The sequence below is a fragment of the Heloderma suspectum genome, chromosome 4 (genome assembly GCF_057233095.1).
Source record: "Heloderma suspectum isolate Gila_16-S chromosome 4, 16-S_ref, whole genome shotgun sequence".
NCBI lineage: Eukaryota > Metazoa > Chordata > Lepidosauria > Squamata > Helodermatidae > Heloderma > Heloderma suspectum.
The window spans coordinates 82860330-82879896 of record NC_139461.1 but is presented as its reverse complement, the minus strand read 5'-3'; the positions used below and the strand labels follow the sequence as shown (position 1 = coordinate 82879896).

At 41.6% G+C, this 19567-nt stretch overlaps 1 protein-coding gene across 7 annotated transcripts in view; it reads left to right on the top strand.

Moving 5' to 3' along the window:
• Window positions 1–19567, top strand: part of EPB41L3 (erythrocyte membrane protein band 4.1 like 3) — a 157755-nt gene that overhangs the window by 13150 nt on the left and 125038 nt on the right. For 5 of the 7 annotated variants that reach the window (XM_084849815.1, XM_084849814.1, XM_084849810.1 and 2 more), the window contains exon 1: window positions 4377–4555. The exons of 1 other annotated variant lie outside the window; for it this stretch is intronic. The gene's annotated coding sequence lies outside the window, so the exon portion shown is untranslated. Of the gene's footprint in view, window positions 1–4376; window positions 4556–19567 lie in introns of those variants that run through there. One more of the 7 variants, XM_084849812.1, reaches the window with a different exon arrangement.

The window sequence follows — 19567 nt, the reverse complement described above, 5'->3', positions numbered from 1 at the left end:
GCTCAGAGTTTTTCCATAACTTAGCCCTAGTTTTGAAAACAGACTCACTGGTCTATCCTGGTGAAGTCTTGGCACAAATGAAGTTATGGGGAGGAAGAGCTTGTGCATAACAAGGAGGAGGTAGAGAGGAGTTGCACAAAACAAGACATCTATTTTTATGAAGAGTTGCTGGAGGATGAGGAGGGATGGTTGCATGGAGAACTGGTAGGGGGAGAATGTAAGTGCTCAGTGGTGAAAGAAAAGCATTCTGCATATGCTCAGAGGCACTGTATATTTAAGAACATAAGAAGAGCCATGCTGCATCAGACCAAGGGCCATCTAGTCCAGCATTCTGTCACACAATGGCCAACCAGATGCCCATGGGAAACCCACAAACAGGACATGGGTGCAATAGCATCTTCCCACCCATGTTGCCCTGCTGCTAACATTGGTGATATGTAAATAAATTCTAGTCATTCTAAATTTGCATGCATGTATATCCTTCAGCAACTTTGCAGGTTTCTTGCCTGGGGGACACCTCTAAATGACCTCTATATTTTCATACAAATTTACCCAAAAACTTTTGGGGAAGGGGTGAAGGGAAGGGAAAACAAATCACTCCCTCCCCCAAATTGGGGAGCTCCCCTTCCACATGAACTGCTGCACCTATCCTTCTGAAACCTTGCTGGTTTCTTACTTAGGGTCAACTTGAGGCTGTCTGTAATTTTTAGAACAATGGTCCATAAGGAAAATAGGGAGATAAATATGTCCTCTTTTGGAGATCTCAAAATGTCAAGGTCACCCTTGCACAAAACCCCTTCTGGCTATCATTCTGAAATTTGGCAGACATGATATCCCCTGATGGGGCAATGAATCCTGAATTTTCTGTCCAATTCTTCCAAGGAATAAAAATGTTATTGGAAGTTCCCTTTAAAAGAAAATCAAAATATAAACCCTGCACCTATTTTTCTGACACTGGGCAGGTGTAATCCCCTTCTAGGGGGCTACAATGCCTGAAATTATCATGCAGTTCTGATGAAGACAAAAAAAAGTTAGTTTTTGTTCTAATTCCCCATGGTAGTTGACAGGAAGCATAAAGACTCATTTTCCAAACCTTGCTCAGGTTTGGTGCTGAGCTGAAGTGGTCCAACTACAAATTGGCCCCAGCAGAGGTGGGATGTTTTCCAAAATGCTGAATCAGGGTCTGAGTTGAAGTGGAGGGGGGAGTCAATGCACACTTCTTATGTATGTAATCTATACACATACACACACAAGCACACAAACACAAATATAAGAGATGTCCTTAGACATATATATATATCCAAAATGCATGCAAATTTGTGTTATGGGCCTGTGCCTCGGATCTTCTAAGAACCTAGCAATGCCCCTGTTTGGCACTCAGGCTGAAAGAGGTTCTACACTCCTATCTCAGCTCCTACTTGAACACGTTACTTTTTCCCGTGTGACCGCCATTTCCATGTAGTGATTACTCTGCAGCCTGATCATAATGTCTAAAAAGGTTGCCATGCCAATGGAACACATTTTTGCCCCTAAGAGCTCTGAATCTCTTAAGAGGAACACAGAAGCAAACTGTCCATGTAACCCAAATTTTGCCCATGTAACTGCCAGTCTGGCAGAACAAACAATGTGTGCTTAGAAACAAACGTGTGTGTGTGGAAAGTATGGGAATAATAGCACAAGATAATGTAGGGTAGACTAAGCCAAATAAAGTGGAGAAATCTTGCAGATGGGGTTTATTTGTAGTCTTTGTTCTGGAATTGTTCTTATAATCTGAATAAAGAGAATTTGATCCCTGGTTTTGTATGGCCAAGGGAAACTGACTATTGTTGTAATGTTGAAAGGTATCCAGTAAGTTGTTTGTGGATGGACTGGTATTGGCTATCCCTGTGACGTGTGATATAATAAACTACCCACTCAGTGCAAATATCCAACAAAGCTTGGGCATCCAGCATCTTTAAAACAAAAAAACAAAGAGTCCCAGGATTCAGCCTGAATTACTAACCACCTCCATTTAAAAATGTTCTTCAGAGATCAATGAGACTGTTTCTTCTATTCCATGTATTTATTTAGGACCAGTGTGGTTACTTTGTTGGACTGCTGAAACTGCCTGTTTCTTAGATTAAGCTATTACTATTCCCCTCACATTAAGGTATAACATCATGATATCCTGACAGGAATAATCATTTGCAAAATTCTCATGTGATGCATTATACCACACCGTTAGACAAATACAAGTTTTGCCACAGTCCTGGTTTGTTTATTGTACTCTGAAGATTCAGACTGCATCTTATAAGATACTGCAAGGGGTATCTTTGCTTATCAGAAATGCTATCAATTTAGATCAGGTTAGATCAATTAAGAAAATAAATTTGATAGAATTATGCCTTTTGTATCATAAAGTGGCATCTTAGTCCTAAATATATTATCTGGATGTATGTTGTTCTTGAATCAATGGGACAAACCCTCAAGCAACATATTTAGGATCAGGAACCAAGTTGGCGAATTCATTTTCAGAAATCAAGATTTTCTTACTTCTCTCTCTCTCTCTTTTAAAAACATGCCTCAGTTTTAGCATGCATTTATTTTGTATTTGGATTCATAGTGGTTCCCAGTGCGCAGTCTCTTTTATAAATTGGTTATATGGGAACCTGACTTCTCTGGAGTGGATATAGACATCCCTTTTATCATTTTTTGAATTATGTACATTTCAGTATGTCAGTTCAGATCAGTGGCATCTCAGGATCTCTCTCCATACATACATACCTTTGATTATTTCTTTGACGTGTACATTGGTATGTGTAGACTGCCAGATAAGTTAAGGTGAAAAGCCATTATTGTTGGCATCTGTTCTTTCTTCAAGTCCTGTAAATATACATTCAAGGAACATCTACCTGGATAAAGTTGCAACACAGTAGATTGTTAGGATTTTTTTATTTTAGCCCCCCCCCCTCCACTGTCTAAATATGTATTTATTTCACTTGGAATTGGATTTGATCCAGTACAGTAGCACTTTATAAATGCTCCCATATGAGGCCCAAAAACAATTTGGGCCCTCATCTTTCTATTCTAGACAGGAGGGAATCCAATGCTGCACAAGCAGAACTCATGCAACAGGACTTTCTCCCCCTGGAGCCTCCTGCCTCAAAAGTCTGCTCCAGTTGGGTATCCCAAAAACCTCCACATCAATGTTGAGGGTGCACAGGGGTATCCCCCGGCCCGTTCCACTAGAACAGCTTAACTGGATTTCACTATTTGTTAGAGACCTAGTTTATCTGTTCCTACAAAATATCCAGTGGCACAAGAACCCATTAAAAACCCAGATCTAATAGTTGGAGCCTGTTGAATCCTAAGTTTTAGGATTGAGATAACTTTACTGTCTCAGAAACTGTTTATGTAGTATGTACATATAATTAGCATTATATATCATAAAACTAGCAAATTTCCACTCATTTGTTCATTGGTGAAAAAAATAAGCTGTGACCTGGGGTGCTTCCAGATGAGGTTGTATTGCACCATTGCCCTGCCTCATTAATAGAATTTTATGGGAGATCCAAATGTTGTCTTCTTCCATCCATAACCCTCCTCTGTTTTCCACCACTTCTTCCATCTTCTTTATAACCGCAGAAAATACATTAAGAAAGAAAGGCAAATTGCCGCACAATCCTCTCTCACCAGTAGCACTAAAAGCCCTCTGCCTGGAAGCATCACAACTGTAGCAGACTGAACTATGAATCAGCAAGTCCCTAGGCTGAATCTTGCCTCTGCCATGGGTTCACTAGGTGGCTTCTTGCAAACCACCCTTGGTTGCATCCTTTCCACATGGCATAATAATATTGACCTATCTTACAGAGTTGCAAGGACTGCAGCAAAATCAAGAGCACCTTCGAGCATGTTCTGAATGCTCTAAAGTGCTAAGCATTATATACCTAATCATAATCATATTTACATGGATGTGAGCTGCACTGAAATAAATGTGACCTTGTTCCAAGCAAATGAGAGTCTAAAACTGAAGTGCTGGTGGATTTTTGGACTAATTTCCACCAAATTATCTACCTGTGCTGAGCCAGTTGCTCTTTTACCCTGGATAATATTATGGCTTTTGAACTGCAGTCAGGTTATTTCACCCAATGGCAGGAAATGCAGACGAAATTGGCTGATTCCAGCAAAAATGTTGGTACCAGAACCTAGCAATCTGCACTGCTGCTGAGAAGGGTTTGTAGCCTTTTTCGGCTCGTGTTTACAATTTTGCATAACATATGGTCTATTTTTATGTGGAAGAGAAGTGTCTTCCCTCCTTCACTCGTCTTTCAAAAAACTGGCAGGATCTAGCTTCTACCTCTTTTCCGTTCTCGGGGGTCGTCTGCGAAGGCGTCTGCACATTTCTGATTTGCTGAAAATTGCAGAGGGCTCGTCCTGGGCAGAGCCTGGCTGTGCTGCTGCTGCTGACGCGTGGCTCTCGCTGCTGCAGCTGCTGCACGTCCCTGTGACGTGCTAGAAGCAGACTTCGATCCCCAGTCCCGGCTCTTGCTTTCACTGCTGCGCCCTTTTTGACAAGGTACGCATATCTCCCTCCTTGCGCTTGCTTCTGACTGATTCTCCTTCTGTTTTGCCAACGTCTCCTCTGCAAGGCAGATGGGGGGGGGGGCGCTCTAAGGCCTTTGCCTTCTGCTCAGATTTATTTAAGTCTCTGTGATGTATGTTCTAGAAGCCATTTTTAAGTTAACAGTTGGCGGTGGAAGGTTTAGAATGGGGTCGTTCTGCAGGACGCCGACGTAGTGGGCTAAGGTGGGTAGCTCTGTGCGCGCGCTCTCCACGCCGAAGTGCTTGGAGAGAGGGAGAGACTTAGAGGAAAGTAGCTTTTCATGCCCCCTACCCCCACTGCGAACAAGAGGGGCTGTTTTGTGGTCTGACTCCTGATGGTTACACTGATGCTGGAGATATTAGCAGGGTGTGGGCGATCTGGGTTAGGTGCCCAACCGTCTGCTGCATTTGCTAGCGCCGCCAGGCAAGGTCTTCATTCTGACTTGTGAAAAAACAACAACAACCCAGCGTGTGTCCTCCAGCGAATAACCCCTTAAGATGGGGCTGGGAGCGAGAGAGCGGGGGAGAGGGAGAGAGCAAAAAGCAGCGGTGACAAGACAGAATACCCAGTAGGTATTCAGTAGGAATGGCATGATCTGCATTGGATCCAGGGGGAAGGACTATATGGGGCTGGCGGCAGCAGGGCGCCAACGGAATGGCTGGAGTCTTGGGGTGCGCGCGCGGGCGGGCGGGCGCGCGCGCCGGCTGAGAAAGGCTGAGGAAAAGGTAGTGTTTGTAGTGGGCTGTGCATGCGAGTTGACCTCCCCGCCCCCATGTTAAATGATGGATGTAGCTCTGCAGTGGCTCCCCCTTTGGAGTTGCCCGGGGGCTGTGGAATAAGAAAGTCACGTTGTTATGGAGCGGCGGTGGCTGCTGTGGTGGTGTGTTGCTGTCGTCACTTCTTTAAACCGCTAGCCGGGGGAGAGGAATGCCAATAGGAAACGACCAAGGAGTCATACCGAATCAAAGTTGGGGAGAGGCGAGGCGCAAGGGCTGCTTCGGTTTCCACTTTTGCTCGAACACGCTCCCTGTAACCAGCTCTGCTCCACAACACGCTTTGGGAAAGGGTCACCTAGCAAAAACCGCAGACAAGGCTGCGTGAGCCTAGGTTATATCGAGAACCTTTTGCCCTGCCTTTCTGCCCTGCCCTTTCGTTCCACTACGAGATAGTATTTGGGCAGCGGCGGCGGGAGGGAGCGGGGTTGAGCAAGTTGAATTCTCCGTCTACACAGAGCCCGATTCCCCCCCTTCTTTACGCTCTACACCGAAGTGCCCCAGCTTGCAAGAACGTCAGGATGCCTCGCCTCGCCACCCCCCCCCCCCATTTCCCGGCCTTGCTATCTCTTTCCTCTCAGCCTTTCACTTTCTGCCGGGAGCGGGCGCGTTCTGTCTTATATCTAAGATAGGCTGTCCCTAGTTGTCATTACGCCCCCTCCCAGTACCTCTTTTGGTGCCCAAGTGCGCCGTGAGGTGGTCGCCCTCCTCTCCAACCGTGACTGGCTGCTAGCATTTCCTCCGTGATTATGGCTATTATTGACTCTCTTGGCTCTGGCAATGTTTTGTATAGTGGTAGGGAGGTGAAATAAAGGGACGAGGATGTGGTGTGACGAACAGCCCAAACTTCTCTAAACTTCTATAGTTTTGCACTAGCAGCAGGATAACGTCCGAAAGCGACAGAGGTGGCGACTTCATTCCCCCATCCGGCTTTAAATGCCGTGTGGGCAGCACCGCTGCTTTTCTGCAACCCTTTTGCTTGGCCCAAAACGTTGCCTCTGTTTCACTGCTTGTCTCCTGGGTTTCCTTCATTTTGGCTACTCCGTGGCAGAGGCCGCCGCCGCCGCCGCCGCCGCCGCTGCTGCAGACACTCGGTGTGGCTTTAGTTTTGAGAAACTCGACTTGGTATCTTGCCCCGTCTCTCCCCGTCCGTTGACTCCTGCTTGTTCCTTCTCTCCCCTCCCTCCCCACTTCGCCTCTCCCCGGCTCGTGGCTTCTGCAATGCGGTGGGTGTGGTTATATAGTAAAGTGTAGATCTGAACCTCTGCAGTGGAAGCGCTGTCTCCTCCTTTTTGCATTTCCAGTCCCAAGGTCCCCTATGGCTGTGTGTATCTCTGCTGCAGAGTGAAGTTTAAAGTTGGACAAGAGGCTCCTGCGGGCTTAAACGGAAAGATCGAGGGAAACAGCTGGTATTAATCAGACGTATAGGTTGGGGGGGAAGCAGAGGAGAGCCAGGCAAATTTGTATGCTGGGAATCAGCATATAGAGCATTGGGTTTAAATCGTGGGTCCTGGTTAGAAGTGCTACTTTCCTCGTTTCTGAGTGCTACTTTTAAAGAATGACTCAGTGGTTCGTTGCCACAGTTTATTTAATCGCAAAGGTAAACGGCTGCAGTGAATCCTACATTTTGTGATAGTTGACCATAGATGTGTCTATTACAAGTTGAAATAACACCAACTAGTGAAGCTTTGTGGGTTTGCAGAAGACAAAGCAGTTAATGTTTTTCAGAGGGTGTGGTTTTGCTATAAAACTTCTGCCAAACATTTTAATTGGTTTTATGACACATTTATCTCTAAGCATGCTGTTGCAAAGGAGAGTAATGTTTTTATCAGAACTAGTCTGTAAACATTGTGATATAGACTGGGTTGGGTTTTTTTTTTTTTGTATTTTTTAGTATTTTAATATTTAAAAAAGTTAAATAGTCAGCATCATTTTTGTAGCTTGTTTAATTAATTTCTATAAAACACGCAGTTAGCTGATTTATACTTGATATACATTAAACTTGTATATGGAGGACTAATATAGGCCTCCCATGTCACAGTTTAGTTGCTTATTTATTCTTGTCCTAGAAAAGGTAGTTTGGACTGTACCCTAGTCCAATTTCATATTTAGTTGTTTATATCATTAAAAATGAATGCAGAAGTAATACAGACATATTTATTTATGCAGACCGATCCTACACAATTTTACCATTTAAACTTAAGTGGCTTTTATTTCAGAGCAAACAAGCATAGGATTGGATGTTAGCTTCCTTCCCAGTTTTATTCTTCATCCATGTTTAACTTAATTGGCTTAAAATGGCTTAAAGGTATAGTTTTAACATGTTGCTTTTCACTGTATTTTGTAAGTACTATTATTTGGCTTAGTATAGAGGCTAAAAAGCAAATATTATCTCCTGCTAACCCTGCCATCCCAGATCTATTAACTTCCATTAAAAGATATAATTACATTTCAAAGTAGTATCTGATATTACAGTACAATCCTTTACATGCATGCTAAAAAGTTAGCCGCATTGAATTGAATGGGACTTACTCCCAGGTAAGTGTGTTTAGAATTTCATCCTTAATGCTGATCTTTATAACCTCATTGAATGGGAGCTCTGAAATGGAAGTAAAATTGATACATCGTCATGTAAAGACAAACTATCCTGATTAGAATGAAATGCAACTGCTACAAGTTTATTTTGCTAGCTTTCACTTGAACAGCATGGTTGTAATCTAGTGTGGCTGTTATGCTAGTAATCACAGTGGTGAGTAGAATCAGAACATAATCTTACAGATGTTTTGGGAGGGAAATAAACATTTTGTCATACTTTTAATCATATTGATACTGCTTTAACTGGCTTTGTTTTTAAGCCATCCTTTCATTATGGAAAGTGATGACCTGTAAAATTAGCTGCTATTACAGGAAATGTCTACCAGGTTGTAAGGTAACGGATGGGATCATAGTTGCTGCTCTAGTCTAATGTGGAGGAAGAGGGTGGAGACCACAGAAACAACTAGAATTGTAGCAATGAAGTCCTAATGCTGCTCTGGGCATGACATCACTTTGGCTCAAGGAAATTAGGGTGGGGCTGTGAGACAGAGTCTGAGCCATCTTTATCATAATATATAATATGTTCAATAAATGAAATTACTGTTGCCCTATTGGCTATTGTTTTGAAGGAAGGGCAAGTAGAGATGTCAGTGTGTGTTTTCATAGGACTAGACATCAAACAAACTGAGACAGATAGACAACAGATGAAGATGCTATTCATTGCTCACTTTCTCCCAACAATTTTCCCCAATAATATTCTGAAAACTTCATTGTTTGATAAAGTATGTGAATAAGCAATTGATTTACACAAAACACTTCCTGAAGAATATGTCTGTAGCAACATTAAGTTTATTTCTTTTAACATCAGTATAAATTTAAGATGCTGATATGTATTTAATAAAACTAATCTTGAAATGCATTATTCCTTCAAGAAGAAAGGGAGAGAAAGTTACTCATAAAGACCATTGTTGGGACAAAATACATTGTACAAGATTTCATATGTGATTGTAAATGCACCAGTAAGACCTGCTGACAAGGGATGAAACTAGTGTATATTTAGAATTCTTCTGTTGTAATGGAAATATTGTCGAAGTGGCATGTGTGTGTGGTTAAAATTATGAATGTTCTCTTAATACAGAATGTCAACCATTTTTCAAATACATTGCAAACTTTGCTGTGACACGCTCCAATTAAATCAAATGAACCCACTTAACCTCAATAACTGTTTATGTATAGGCTCGCAAGCCCATGTCCTAACTTTAACAACGGAGAGAAATACTTCAACCTGTTTGTTTTCTGAAAACTATTAATCATGAACAAGTTAAGGAAGATCCCTTGTGACTGTACATCTGTCAGTATTTCAGAATATTTCCCCAAGCCTTTAAACTCTTATTTTTTACAAACTGAAGGTAAACGCACTAGTAAAACTGTGGAAATATGATTACTTTCCATCTGTGTCTAAAAGTAAGCCATACTTATTTCACTTGATTGTGTTAGTACTCTTATAATATTGATGGACTGATTTCAACAAAGGTACACAAGCTGTAAAAGCATCAAGAAATGTATGCTGGAAATGATAATATGAGAAAAATGACAACTGAAATTAAACTTCACAACAGACAGCTTGTTTGTTTTGCTCATACTCTCAGCTTTAGATTTCAGCAGTTAAATAGAATCCTTAAACATGCTTATTGTCTTAAGATAGTACATTCATTCACTTTTTAACCTTTTATTTGTGTTAGAGAAAATAAATGCTCTTAGAACAATTTGAAAAATACGTTTCCGTATCTTTACATTAATTTTTGATAAATATGAGGTCTGTGATTTCTCAGATCTGTAGCAAAAAAAAAGAATCTTACTGATTTTTCCCATCATCTTAATGAATAAACAAAAAAGTATAGTTTTGAAGAAGGTACCAGATCTTTATATTTGAAGATATAAAACTTAAGAGAGCGTAATGTCTTTGATAGTGGACATATTACTTCTGTTATTTGAAGATGAGCTTAACAGACATGTAGTGGCAAAAAGGCTTGTTTTCAAGTGTTTTTGAAATATGGGAGAAGAAACAAAATAGGCTGTAGGAAGAAATATTCTCACTCATCCATATGGCTTTGGTAAGGGAGTCTGGCATACTTATTGTTCTAACTCCTATCATTACTAATTGTTGTCACTATGGGCATCAGGGAAGACGGACCTGTAGAGTAATGTAATGCATTGGAAGTCTGAGAAGCTGAAATTGGTGAATCTTTTGAAATAGTATCACCATGTATGCATGAACATTCATTGTCTTTCCCTACAAATAGCTACGTACCTTCAGCACAATCAATTGGCGTATCATTTAACTTGATAACCTTTGTTAGTACTAACCAAGTCAGGTTACAGTTTAAACCGATCCATCCAAATTATTGAGATATAGAGATTTCAGTATAACCACTTTGAGTAATAATCAAAGGACAGCATCACATCTAGTGAAATGTTAACTTCCCCAGTGGTTTCTAGTTGTAGCTTGAGGTGGCCATTCAATCCACCATGTAATGGTGAAACTCTGAAACTAGAACCCACCACCTTCAGAAATATGGTGAAGTCTCCTAATTAACCACTTAATGCATTGCACATGAAATACCAACAAAATATAGCACAGCTGACCATTTCTGAACAAAAACTAGTTATGGGTAGGATAGTGGTAATGTTTTCCCCATGTCTCCCAATTACTCCTGCATGCTGGTTGGCCATCTTATTTCTTCCAAAATTTTGCAGAACATGGTTTTCAGCTGAACATAAAGCAACATAAATCTAAGTCCTACTTTCTCATTCATAAGTTCTAATTCATACTATGACGTCTGGTTTTATGCCTCACTGATAATGTCTGTTAAGAGGAACAATTTGAATTGGTTGATGCAGTTCATTTCCACACAATGGATTGTATCTGATGATGGCTTTACGCTAATAGAAAGTGCTTCTGCTCACACAAGGTAAGGCGACTGATGTTCAGTGACACCTCCCCTATCTATTGCAGCTCTCTGTGCTCTATTTTGTGCTGTTCCAGGGGGTCCCTCACTGTCAGGAGCAGCTTTTCAGGGGCTGTGGGAAGCTGCATTGGGTAGGACAGATCAGCAAAAATCAGCTCCCCTTCCTTGTAAAAGCAGAAGTACTTTTTGCTAGTGCACAGCCACCATTGGATACAATCCTGTATGGGACCAGCATCACGATTGGCATCATTGGGCACCTGTCGAGGTTCATACCTCAAATGGGGGGCTTACTGCCATCCCAAGGACTCCTCTAGTGGTGTAGCTGCTTGTTTGCCTGCCCTCTCTGAGTAAGTGGGCTGTGGCACAAGCAAGGAGAAGGAGGAACAGACAGGCAGCACTTTCCTTGCTTGCTCCCTCTAAGTGCTCATGATTAGGCTCGGTGGGTATGAGCAAGCACAAGGGGCAGCAGCAACATTGAGGAGGAGATGGGCCCTCTCAGAAAGGAGGGCTCACTGAGGTCATCTTGTGCAAGAGCCCACAAAAACTGGATCCAGCACTGACCCTTGATGGCAGGGGTGCAAAAAGTACAGCCCATGGGCTTCATGCGGCCCACCAAGCCATTTTTGGTGACCTCCTGTCAGGGTGGAAACTGAGCCCATAGAGCCCCAGAGCAGTTCTGATTCTGAGGAAGAGCAGCAACCCGTGGGAGAGGAGCTCGCTCATCTCTCACAGGCACAGCGGCAGGGAGAGATTCCTCCTGCTTGCAGTTCTGAAATAGTGACCCTGGCAGCGAGAGAGTAGGGCATGGGGCCTTGCTGGATGCTCAGCGCAGACACAGGGAGCGGCGCCAGATGGAGGGCGCCGAGAGGAGGCGCTCTGCTCTCTTGATGCTAAAACAACAGTCCCGTTCCGAGGACCCAAGGGTAAGAGGGAGGACCTCACCATAGCCCATAAGTTCAGAGTCTTCCCGCCCTCCTCCTTCAAACGGGGACCAACTGTCTTACCTGGACCTTAGGCTACTCTGCTAACTACCCCAGTGCAGTTCCTTGCTTAGTCGCTGGTGAATAGCATCTGAAAGAGTCATTAAGTTGTAAAAGGAATAAAGCCTTGGAAAGAATCCTTTTCGTCTGTGTCTTGAGTTGGCTATTGGAAGGGACTGTAAGAGGCAGGTAGGGCGCTCCTGACACCTGCATGACTCCCTGGCATCTGCTGTCATGGGGAAGCACTTCCTATCTCTTGCTTACCTCTGATATTTCCTCTGATAAGGAAGGGATTCCCTTGGTAGCTCTATCTCTACCCCTACCAAGGGAATCCCTTCCCTTGTAAATTGCTTTTGATGACAGTTTTTTTTTCTGTGCATTTGGACACAATGTATGAGAGACCTACCATCAGTAGACTAAAGGAAGTGTAATGTTTCTAGTTGAGATTGGATTTTTGAATAAAAATCAATTTTCAGTTTAGAGTCCTTCAGCTTTACCATGGATTTTACTATTGTAACCTTTTCAGAAGATAAGTTCTATAGGTTTCACAGAAGGTTTTTTTTTTTAAATTCAGTCTTAGTCCAAAAGTTTCACTGAAATAATTCAGAATACTTTGCAAATTAAAACTGAAGTACTTGAAACATTACTTAGAAGTAAGCATGGTTGATTTTCAATTGACCATCTTTCCAAACACTGGTGAGGTCCTGAAGCTTAGAAGATTTTAAAACAACAACTGAATGAGCAGGTAGTTGGAATGAGGGGCAAAAGGAGATATCAGTTATGAGAAGCACTTATAAAATCCTTTGTTTATTTATATTTTGTACTTGGCTGAGTTATTAGTACCAGAAGAAAGTATCTGTAGGATGGACCATGTATGATATAATGTTTGTTTGTGTCAGAAAATTATGATCAGCTATTCATGTGTGGTAACTTTGAACTCTATAGTGGAAGAAGTATGGCTCTGTTTTAGTTTTGGTTTAAAATTAAACCCTAAAGAGAGAACAATTGCCTCATTTTGCAGACTATAACAGCATGACTCAAGATATTATGTCATGAGAAAATATAGAAATCTGTGGTTTGAATACTGTTGAGAAAGCATTATGGCAGTGTGTGGATAGTGGCACGGGAAGAGGGCAGGCTCTGGCCTCACAGTGTAGATGCCACAGTGTGACGCCTGTAAACTGTCTAACAACACCCAGCATAGGCCAGTGACACTGTTAGGGTCATGCTGGTTGCTGCTGAGCACTCTTTAGATACTGTACTGTACTGTCAGCCACTCCTTTTCTACATCACTACCCAACAGTGCCCTCCTTCTCCTATACTGACTGGATCACAGGATTTTTCCACTCTCTCCACCCATTACTTTTGTACCATGGGAAGTAGGTGTGTGTGTGTGTGTGTCAGAGAGAGAGAGAGAGAGAGAGAGAGATGGTTTGACTGGAAAATGAAAAGCATGGTTCCCTTCATTTTCTGAATAGTTTTATAAGGAAAAACTGTGGGAAGCTTCAGATGTTAACTCGCATGATTTATCTACACAGCAGTTGCACATTAAGGACCAAAGTAGATGAAACAGTATTCACATACTTCTAAATTGTGTGAATAGCTTTTAAAAAGTAAATAGCATTTGTGTGGGGCCATAATTTCTACCAAAAAATTTATATAAGAATCTTATTACATGTTGAACTGCGACAGAGCAATTGAAAAATAGGAAATATACAGATCTCTCTGTTTCTACTTTTCTCTTCTTCCTAAGTCTAGCCCTGTTATTAAGCTCTCAACCCTAGAGTACCCCTCTTTAAATAACATATAAGGTAGCTCCGTGTCCGCACACGGTAGTACCTTCCACTTGAATTTACCAAATCCTGTTCTTACCATACCTGAGACTCCACAACAGATGTTTGTACAACTCAGTTCCTGCCAATTAATTCAGTTCCATCCCTCTTTTCAACCTTCACTCATTTCTCGTTAAGCCAAGAGATCTCTCAATCAACTTCTGTCTACCATTTCTGTTTAACTTTAAGTTTCCTGAACACTCCCACTTATTATTCCAAAAATCCAAGCTCTCTCCTTCCTTAACACAACAATGTTACATAGTTCTACTTTCAGATACAGACTATTTTTGTCAGCGTCTTGTTCAACTGATAATCAATATCTAATGACTACATTTTTTTCTATATAAACTGTTGAGATTTATTTAGATGCAATCCGAATGGAAGCCAAATACCAGAATATGAGTAGTTCCCAATATGATAGCCATTGCTGAATAGTAGGTCCTTCTGAACTTATAGTTCTGCTTTTTACCATGACACACAGAGGCCATAATCATTACAGTGTAATGTATAAGACCCTATAAATATAGTATATTGTAGCACCTTCATTGAAGAGGTTTACTATAAAAATAGAACTTAAACAAAGAGAGAGAGAGAGAGCAGGGAAAAAAATGCTGAATGAGGTAACCACTCAAGGTCATTCAGCAGTCCAGGCCAGAAATAGAAATAATATTCTTCTACTCCCAGTTCTGAACTCAGTGTGCACAGGAGTTTTATTACATTTACTGTATTACTCCAGTGTTCACTGTAATTTCATGGAGATAAGTGAATATATATTGTTTTAAATAAAAACAAATAAAATAGAGTATGAAATACTTAATGAGAATATCAAAATATCATTGAAAGTTGTAGCTATATTCATGTCTGTCTTCAAGGTGATTACATTAGAATGAGAATGGTTACAGAGGAGGGCAACACAGATAGCCAGAGGTGTGTTGTGAGATTCTTACTTCAGCTTAGTAGAGAGTTGACTGAAGGGAGAATATGATAGTGAAAGCAGATAAGATCAGTAATGGTGTGAAAAAGATAGCTCTTGTCTCGCTGTATCTCACAGTCAAGAGCCAGGATTTAGCTAATGGCTTTAAGGTCAATTGATTTGGAATGAAGAACAGGAAGTACGCTTGCTGCATTTGCACAGAATGATAAGCCAGGATTCCCTGGAATTTTGGCTTATAGTGAACAAGCTGCATGCTGGGGCACACAGCCCGTTTATTCCCACATTGCTCCTCCTAGCTAGTACAACTGCTAAACTAACCAGGAACTGTAAGCTTAGCATGTCATCTGAATCAGGAACACTGTCTTGTTGCTCCAAAACGTGCTTGGATTGGTAAACCATGAATAAACCCTGGTTTTCAATTCTGTCTTGTAAGGGGGGTGACAAGCCAGGATCCCTAGTTTGAGTGACATTTCTGTTTCTGTTTTGGCCGTTGCATTAGTAAGGGAAGAGCAAAGTGAGGATGAACAGGCTGCAGGTACCAGCATACAGTTCATTCACAATAACCCAGGATTTGCCAGAATCTTGGCTTATTCTGTGCAAACACAGCCAATGTGTTGATGTAAGAAATGTATTCGCATGTGATGTTGCAATAATATAAATGTATACAGAAGTGGTCCACTAGATACAGCTGTGGAGGAAAACAACCACTGTTGGCTACTGGCAAAGAAGATTCAGTGAATAAATACCCTGCACAGAGTACTCCCAAACGTCTGTCTCTCTGTTTGGGTAAGCTGGAAAAGAGGCAAATAATAAAGAATTTCATAGGTGTTGTATACCTTGTCGCTGTTGGTGACAACCCTTTCTCAGATAGTCAACCCAGCATGGAAGTTTGCAATTGCTACATGTTCTTTATGATAACTTAGAGCCTTAATATTTGTATGCAGTAAGATGCAGAAAAATATTTTTTTTCATATTCTAAGTCTACAATTATTGTATGTGGTATATTTTTATTCCTTTATCTCCCTAAATATATATATAAAGAGAGTTGACATAGATTACAGAAGAGTCAAAATGTTTCTTGAGCTACAGTAGTATTTCAGGAAAGTAGATAAGTATTTGGGAATAGAGTTAAGAATAGAATTAGTGTTATCATGAGGGATGAAATAATAATATAAAGAAATGTATTCTCTCTTTCTGGGCAAAAAGGAGAGGAAAGCATTACCAGCAGAGTTCCCTTATGGACTATGAGACAGTTCCCCTAGGGAGCTAGTAAAAGTCCATCACTTCAATCATTTACAAGTTGACTAGACAGAGTATTCAACAGTACAATAGAGAATGCCAGTTTACTATGTTGGGGGATGGACAAGATGACCCAATTTTCCCCCTCTAGTTTTATGATTTATTAAAGAGTTTTGCAGCCTTTTTGCTACAGGCTGATTAAATGGAATTTGAAACATTGCATTTATAAGGACCCTTTAGTTTGGTGCCAAAACATTGCTGTTTTTGATCACTTTGCTATAACAGCAGTGTGAACAACATGGATAATTCTTTCCAGAGTCATTGCAATAGTCATTGCAGACCAAGGGCTCCCAGTTCTTCTGAACTAACATGGTTCAGGTTCTGTGTAGGTCAGTAAATCTATTTTGTTGAAAAACATGAAAATAAAGCACAATTAATTTGATTAAGATCATGATAAGTCATGGCTCAGTTCACATCAAACATTTTAAGTTGCTAAGCTGGCATGCCACAACTTTAGTCCACAATCATTGTAAACTTCTCCATTTATATTTTTCTAAAGAAATGTAAACGTGTTGTTGAACCATCTATGGTAGGTTTTACTATATTGTTTTTTCTGGAGTATACCATAAGACTGTGGATATTTATTTGAGCACTTATAATATAAAATATGATACATAATATTTGTATTAGATTATAAATATCATTTTAAGGTGTAATAAGCAGTGAGTCCCTAATAATATAATAAGCAATGAGTCCCTAAGCAATAGGGATATGAGCCATGAACCCTATTTAGCATGATTTGAAGGGAACACAGGATACACCTGTGTTTTTCACATTTTCAACGTCATTTTTAAATATGGGATGCAATTTTAACATGCCAGTGTTAAACTGAGAGGTTTATGTCATTCTTTCCATTTATTTACTAAAAGGAGAACTGGAAATTTAGTCATTTCTAAGTTTGTTGGTATGAGCTTACTAGATACAAAAACTGTAGTAAATCAGAAACTTGGAGTACTGGGACTTACCTAGAGAGCAGAGTTATAGGATATCTCCAAGAATGAACAAAGGACAACACTTCTAAGGAGTTAAATTTATTTATTTATTTACAAGATTTATATGCTGCTCTGTATCTAACAAGTTTCCTGAGCAGTGAACAATAAAAGAAAGAAAACAGAAACAAAATGGAAAATAAAAAATACATATATTAAATCAGATTATATTATAACAATAAAACCATGGCTGGCCAGTCAGGAAGGCATATTTAAATCAAAATGTCTTCAACAGGCACCGAAAACAAAACAACATTGGTGCCTGTCTAATATCAGAAGGCAGGAATTCCGTAGAGAAGGCGCCAGTACACTGAAAGTTCTATTCCAACTGGACTCCAAGTGGGCCATAGTTCCATGAGGAACCACCAGGAGCCCCCCATCTGATGACCTCAGTGACCAGCCAGGCTGGTAAGGGAGAAGGCATTCTTTCAGATAACCTGGTCCTTTATACATAAGTAACAAAAGCTTAAGCCTGGCCTGATTGGCCAGAACGTTCTGGGATTTTATGACACTAAAGTGAATATTATGTGAAAAGTTCCAATTTACTACTACTTACATTGCAAAGAAACAAGAACACTCTATCTAAATTTGGGAGGAAGAGCAAAACATTTCATATAAATAGATATTTTATTCCCATCATAAGACTGTAGATATTTATTTGAGCAATTGTAACATAAAACGTTATGCACCGTATCTATATGTTGTAGGTTATAAATATATCATTTTAATATATGCACATTAATGTTTGGGGATAACATAATAAGCAACAAGCCCCTAAGCAGTAGGGACATGACCCATGCATTCTATTTAGCATGATGTAGCATTGGAGTAAAATACGTCTTATGTTTTGTTACAAAAAATACTGCGCTGCAGAACTGAAAAGGCTTCTTGCTGAATACTGCTGCATCTTGGAGGATGTACATGGGAGAGACAAGTTTTCAGTGGGATAATGGTAAATTTTAAAGTGCAGGAGACTGTTCCCATGAAGACCTACCCCCAAGCATCTAGGGATGTATGAAAGTCACTTGCCTTTCCGCGGATTATGTTGATGGTGGGGGGGCGGAGGTGTTCCGTCCTTCCCCCCGGAATCCTTGATGGGTGGGAGGCGATCCGTTCCTCCCCCCCGGAATCCTCCATGGCCGGCTGTGCTCCATGGCAGCTCCGCGAGAAGCTGGCCAGGCCCGGGCCAGAGCCGTCTGCAGCCAGATTTCCGGCCGCGGAGGGCTGTGGGTAAAAAACAAAAACAAAAAACCGCGTACGCAAATGGCGGCGGCTGCAGCCGCCACCATTTGCGTTCCTTATTTTTGGCCGTCTTAGTCTACGTCAATATTTACGTAGACTATGATGGCGAAAATAAAGAGGAACGCAAATAGCGTAGCGGGCGCTATTTGCGTCCCTTTTTGAGTCACCGTTTTAGCCTACGTAAATATTTAAATAGGCTAAAACGGCGAATCAAAAATGGATGCAAATAGCGCCTGCTACGCTATTTGCGTTCCCCGTTATTTTCACCATCATAGTCTATGTCAATATTTACGTAGACTAAGATGGCCTAAAATAAGGGACGCAAATGGCGGTGGCCGTAGCCGCCGCCATTTGCATATGCGGGTTGTTGTTGTTTTTTAACCCAGCCATGATAGGCTACGTAAATCTTTACGTAGCCTATCACGTCGTTTTTTTTTTCAAGACAAGACTGCAAATGGTGGCGGCAGCAGCCGGTTGGAAGACCAGCTGCCGGAGCCGCCACTGCCCGGAACATCCGCCCCAGGTAAGGCTCGTTTTGGGGGGGATCAGCGGGGGGGTGGCAGGCTGTTTCGCCACAGATTTCGGGGGGCCGAATGCACTGGCATTCGGCCTCACCGAGATCCGTGGCGGAATTCTCTGACATCCCTACAAGCATCAAACCAAAGCTGCTGGCTTAAACAAGATTGTTTGGGGCTTATGTCCAAGTAAAGATAGTTAAATATGAATTGCAACGATAGTAGTCGCACCAACTCTCTTGTCTTTCCTTTGTGTGTGTTGTTTGGATTCCTTGAGTTGTCTGGAGCTACTTTTGTTCCACAGCCTTTTTTTCCTATTTAAAAAAAGCAATATGGTGTCTCCAATGCCCAAGCCCTCCAGGTGGTCCAGGAGGGTACCGTGGTCAACAGTATCAAAAACCGCTGAGAGGTCGAGGAGAACAAAGAAGGAGCATTCACTCCTGTACAGAGCCCTCCTCCTATCATCCACCAAGGCGACCAAGGCCGTTTCTGTCCCATGCCCAATCCTGAAGCCTGACTGAAATGGGTCTAGATAATCGCTTTCTTCCAAGTGTGCTGTCAACTGCATCGCCACCACCTGCTCAATCACCTTGCCCCAAAATGGCAGATTTGAGACTGGGCGAAAGTTGTTCAGAACTTGGGGATCCAAGGAGGGCTTCTTTAAGAGCGGTCTTATCACTGCCTCCTTGAGGGCTGATGGCATCACTCCCTCCTCAAGGGAGGCATTCACCACTGCCCTGATCCCCTCACCCAGTCTCTCTCTGCAGCCCATAACCAGCCAAGATGGGCAAGGATCAAGTAAGCAGGTGGTCGGCCTTACAGATGAAAGCACCTTGTCCACTTCATCAGGAGGAAGAAGCTGGAACTGATCCCACAAAACTGGCTTGCCACAGGCCGCCTCTTGCTCACTAACTGTA